Genomic DNA, 6,035 nt, shown 5'->3' with positions numbered 1-6,035 from the left:
TTTGATTACTTCTACAGCTGATTAGTCTGCGGAATAAATAGACATAATGGTCTATACCTATTTATGGATAAGAATTCAGGAAATTACTATTTAAATTAATTTCCTCCAAATATTATCTACCTTTTGGATAATATTAATTAACAATCTTTTATTGTTAATTTCATGTAATCGTAGGCTCACCTGTATAAACTTCCATCGACATAGATAGTAAGAATCTACGTTGGGAATGCTAAGGTGGCACGCCTAAGTCCCGGTAGTTCTTGGCTCAGAAAATACGAGCCAAGGATCAGCTGGCAGCATCGATCCGTGAAGATGCCTGCCACTTGTTCGTCAGATGGCCATCTGATGAACGTCCTGCTACACGTTTTTTGGAGTTCGGCCGTGTTCAACATGTTGCAACCACAGTAATATCTTCCTGCAAGTTGGTAACATAAAGGCTTCAAGTTGAGCTACACGAAGGCAGGTACGTTACAATTTGATCCGGATTACTAAAAAATTGGGCCGTGAAACAAATACCCATTAGGGTGTCATCTCAACGACAGATACTTGCCCTAGTGACTCTGCCAATTTAGCAGTGTTCAATAAACTGCGTCTTATGACCAACCTCTCAGCGGTATCATTGGCGAGTTTGATGCCAAAAGCGTGAGCGAGTCTCAACGCTTTGTAGATAAGCGATTAGCCATCACACGAATTGTCGCCGGTAACGGCTGTGTAATACAATAAGCCGTTACGTGTTGCGTATCGATCGGATGACGATCGATATAGAGCCGGTAGATCTTTATAAGGTTTATCGGATGAATTCATTAAATGATCCATCCAACAGAGAAGGTCGTTATCTTCTGTGTAGGCTTCCTTTATGTCATCAACTAAGGATGATGACGGAACACTCGTAGCGAGTGTAAAACAGCAATCTCACTCAACAGCATTTAACAAGTGTAAATACTCCGCATCGCCGCGAGGATGGAAAGAAGGTGTGACGCTCCCATTAGCGCAAAACGAACGGGCATGAATCGGTCCAACTTGGACACTTAAATTTTCTCCTCGGGCGATCAAGTTGCTGTACACCGAGTCGTCTGCGTGACCAACTACATTATCTGCGTCTTCATTCCACCACCGTCACGATCTGGGCTCGCGATTATATGTCAATCATTAATATTTTTATAGATAAGAAGTGACCCTTTTGTACCTCCATTCAACCATCGCCAAGTTCATACAACATGAACTTGACGAGATGAGGAAAAAGTAGCCTTGCTGAATCAGCAAGGCTCTCAACAGGCAGAACTGTTGAGGTTACAACATGTACATATCTCCGCGAAAACACCAAATTGGGCGTCGACCCCTTGATGCATTGTTATAGAACGTATCAAAATACACCTTTTCTTCAGATACGTTTTATACAAGAATGTCAAAAATACGGCCTACACACGACGATTCCCAGTTTTTTTAAGAGGCAAAATCAAAATCGGCCGAAAATGCAAAAATTCACTACTCAACACAAATTTTCTCAGCAACCACAAAGCGTTGGGCGAACTACCTTAGCATTCCTAACGTAGTCTAGTACCACCCATGTCGGTGGAAAGTTATACGGGTGAGCCTACAAAAGCCTTACGAAGCGGGGCGAAAATGTACGAAAAATCGCCCCTTTTGACGTACACTGTACGTATAGAGGAAGACTTCTCTTAAGGCAAGTTAGCTTAAGAGTGTAAACTGAAAACTGTATTAATATAGTTAAGTGTCTTGTTAATCTATCTTTGTAAATGTTGTCTTAACTATAAACTAATACTAAACATGTAAATGAATTCTTGTCTATCTTATCTCGTAACTCTCTTTGATTACTTCTACAGCTGATTAGTCTGCGGAATAAATAGACATAATGGTCTATACCTATTTATGGATAAAGGCAGGTTACTGCTTCCACGTCTCACACAAAAGTGGTAGTGCACAAAAAATGATGTGATCGTTTCTACTGGCCTAGCAGTATTAGTTCTTGCGCAAGTACATTCGAGCTTGCGAGGTATGTCAACGGATGAAGCCTAGCCCTGCCGACTCCAAATTGGCCTTTTAATGTCGTCTGTGACGCATCAAATTTCGCCATTGGCAGTATCGACGCAATAAGACATTAGTTCTATTGATTGGTTGATTTGAGTTTAAATCAACCCCGCCTATTGTCACGATGCACGATTGTGCGGTGTTTCTTCTCACAACGCTACTTCTGCTAGTCCATTTGAGACTAGCGAAGTGGCCTCAGCGATACACCCCGTTACACCTGAGCCTGAAGGCGATTACAACGTCGCATAATAGGCCATTGAGAATGAGCTTCCTACAGTCAAGAGAAGCGTCAATTCAAGTTTAGCATTATTGCTAGTGCTCTGATCGATAGTAATAAATAGCTCTTTCGCTCTTACGCTCTTGCACCAAATCCGGCAAAATATCATCGTTCAGCATCATTAACAGTGAACGTTAATTGTCGCAAGAACAAATAAAAGACGCACCCTTACTAAAAAAGACATGACGGTAAATTTTGAGGGAATTCTGCTAAATACAGCGACGTAAAGACTTAAAATCATTTGACGAAATGGCAATAATTTTATCGTTTTTTACGAATACAGCATAGAGAAATAAAGGACAAACTTCATTAAATTACTACAAATTATCTTTTTATAATAAATCTCAGGCTCACCGGCCAATAATGTTTGTGCCACTATACGTCCATTACTTTTGGTACACTCACACGTGTCCTGATATCATGCGCTTCTGGTACTTGTACACCGCCCTACTGATCAACGCCGAGACTTCTTCTGGTCCGGCTGAGTCAGCAACGGCAGATGCTACAATGTTTGCGTCGAACACGCACCAAATTGTCAGTAACAACGTCGCTTCGAACCGATTTTTACGATTTGAAAAGCAAACAAGCAGAGGCGACGAAGACAGAACGTTTGGGGCTCTCTCTGGTGTCTTTACGAGGAATGTTGATTTACTAAACAAATTAGCACCTTTGGTCCATCAAAATTCATTGCTAGTCCAAGTAATCTTCAAGGTGCAAATATGGCTATACGCTGGCAAGTCAGTGCCATATATTGTTCAAGAATTGATGAGCAGCTTGGGCACTATCAGTCTCTTACTCCATCTTGATATGTTAAGCCAAGGTGCGAAAAACTTGCCTGTGAAGCCAAATCAAGAGTCGAGCAAGACAATCACAATGATATCCCGTGAGATGCGAGATATTTTTTTCGAAAAAGTTCAGCTCACAGACTTTGGCGAAAATTATTTAGACATGATCTTTTTAATGGCTCTACCCAAAAATGCCGGGTATACTAGGAGCAAACAGCTTGTGGACGAGCTTATTGCAAACGCCGTCAAAGAAAACATTCATCCGGCAGACTTTGCTATCATGTTACAACTGAATAGCATTGACCCTAGTGAAGCCAATATTTTAGTGCTGGGCGTCTTTATGAGGTACTTGAAGAGTTTAAAACACGATACTCCGCAATTGATTATTGATCTTGAAGAAAATATCGGCCAGGTACGATTGGCAATGTTGCTGCAAGCAGCCAAGACTCCGTTTGATCATGAACAGTCATCAATTGCGACTAGCTTTCAAATTGATCAATTCAAGATCTGGCAAAGTAATAGAGTGAACATTGATTTGATGCGCAACAACTTCATTGAGGCCGAATTTTATGGAACGGGCAGCGCACTATACAACAATTTTTTGAACGCGTTCACGGTGTATGTCGATGCGGTATCTCAATATATCGAAATGGCTTCTGTTCTGAGCCCGAACAATTTGCTAGCATCGAGGCAGTTCCAAGATTGGTCGGAAAACTTGCTTGCTAAGTTCCCGAACGACCAGGCAATTGTGACAAAAGTGCTCTGCCATATTTACACGGATGACGGATTATTCTCATTTCTGACTTCGTAAGACAGTGCTTTAACTCCAACAAGCCAGTATCTTTTGGAAGAGCTGATGGGTATTTGGGCCAAAGATATACTTGCTAGTCCACGAACTGGCTTTTTTGCTAATCGGGAAAATAATATGTATTCGCTGAACGCAATGGCAAAATACATTGACATTATGCTAAAAAAGCCTACGATTACGGACTCTGATTTAATTGACATCCTATCTTTGGACAATCTCGTGGCAAATAAGTTTCGTTTGGACATTACCGGGCATATCAAAGCTAGCGAAGAACCAATCAATAATTACGAGCTGGGTGTATTTAAGCGGTGGAGGGCAGGTGGTTGTACTGTTGACCGCATCGAGAAACTTATTGAGCAATTAAGTTCTGATGGAAAGGTTGATATACATAAAGAATCTCTAGCAGACACTTTAGTCCTGTACAAGGAATACTACTCGTCTCTCAATTATGATATGAATGACAACGATATCAGAAAGGAAGTATCTAATGAGTTAATTGCATTGATAGCCGAAGCCAAAGAAAACCAGGAAAATTTGTTCGAAACTACTGCGTACGTCAGATGGTCCACTATCTTACAATTACGTTTCCCACACGACAAGGTGATTAAGATACAAGCTTTAAGAGGTGTTTACGGTGATGAAGAGCTGATAGCATTACTGGATGTACCCGGCAATACTAACAAGATATGGAGACAGCAACTTTTGGGCGAGCTGGTAGCATTTTGGGTTGATGAAAATGAAGGTACAGCTATCTTAAAAATCATGCGTGAAATAAGTGCAAAAACACAGTCGCCTTCGATTCCATTACTGGAAATTTTTGCGAAGTACATCGCTCTTCAATCACGAGAAGAAAATAAAATGCGACTTGTCGCGAATGGCGACGTGGGGGGGTGGGATTTGCTATTAGCGAAAGCGATCCAAAACGCAATTGTGGTAAAAAAATCAAACACTATGGTTGACTTACAAGTAGCTCAATTTCAGCGGTGGGTGGCAAACAATGTAGATTATAAATCTGTTCAAGCGCAATTTGACGAGGACCCCAGAAAATTACTATTTTCTGAAACCGTAGAACCCATCGTGCGAGCATATGAACTGTATAATATCGACAGGAACGCATTCCTCGTCAATGTGGCATCCCACATGACTCCAGAAAATGTCGAGTCAGCGATCAATTTGGAGCAGCTTACAATGTGGCACGATTTTCTGGCCAAATATTTTCCGAACCACCAATACATGTTTAGCTAAAAATGTTGCAGCAATATATTGTCATTTAAATATCGGTCTTTCTCTTTTCATTTAACGAAATGAAATTGCAAATTCATTTAAAGTCGGCAACTTCGAAAGAAACAGCTATAGAACGCAAGTGATAATAAGGAATGCACAAACTCGACAGAAATCGAGCGAATAAATCGACTGGTCTCGAAACTAAACTAAACATTGCGAAACAACGACATCAAAATGTTCTCAGAGAGAGAGAGCTTGGTGCAATAATCTTCTCTAGAGATACGAGGCAAAAACGTCGAGAATTACACACGATTGAATAAGAGCTAACAATCTCCTCTTGAACACCCGAATGAAAGCTTGCAGTGACTATCTTGTACTTAAGCAGGTCTTCATTTTGCCATTATTTGTACTTCGCAAACAAAGTGCACACTTCAATCGCTGCGAAGCACTTCTGTATCACCACATTTTCTAACAACGCATTGACAATTTGACATGCTGTGACCGATACTTCAGTCTCTTGCTCGGCTGCCAGACATGATACTGTTTTCACAAAAGATCCTTTACTCCTATCTATGATGTCGAGATTACCTGCGCTTGACACACCTCAAGATCGTGTGTTTTCAGCATGTGCATTGTACCTTTACGGGAAAGAAGAGCCGAGCATACAGCTCTGCAACCTATTCTCGCGTAATAAAGCAGCGTCGTGTGCAATCTCGTGAATCTTTCATTTTAAAATCTTGAAGGGGCTTCAACTGTACAAGTGTGTGATGTACATTCACAGCTCTCTAATCTATTATTATCTAGCCATGCGACTAAATGTCGACGTGTCACTATCAAGTATTCGGTATTTATACCTGCGTGGATGACATGCTTATATTTCCAACTTTTCTGC

The sequence above is a fragment of the Bremia lactucae genome, linkage group LG10 (genome assembly GCF_004359215.1).
Source record: "Bremia lactucae strain SF5 linkage group LG10, whole genome shotgun sequence".
Taxonomy (NCBI): domain Eukaryota; phylum Oomycota; class Peronosporomycetes; order Peronosporales; family Peronosporaceae; genus Bremia; species Bremia lactucae.
This window is presented reverse-complemented; position numbering follows the sequence as displayed.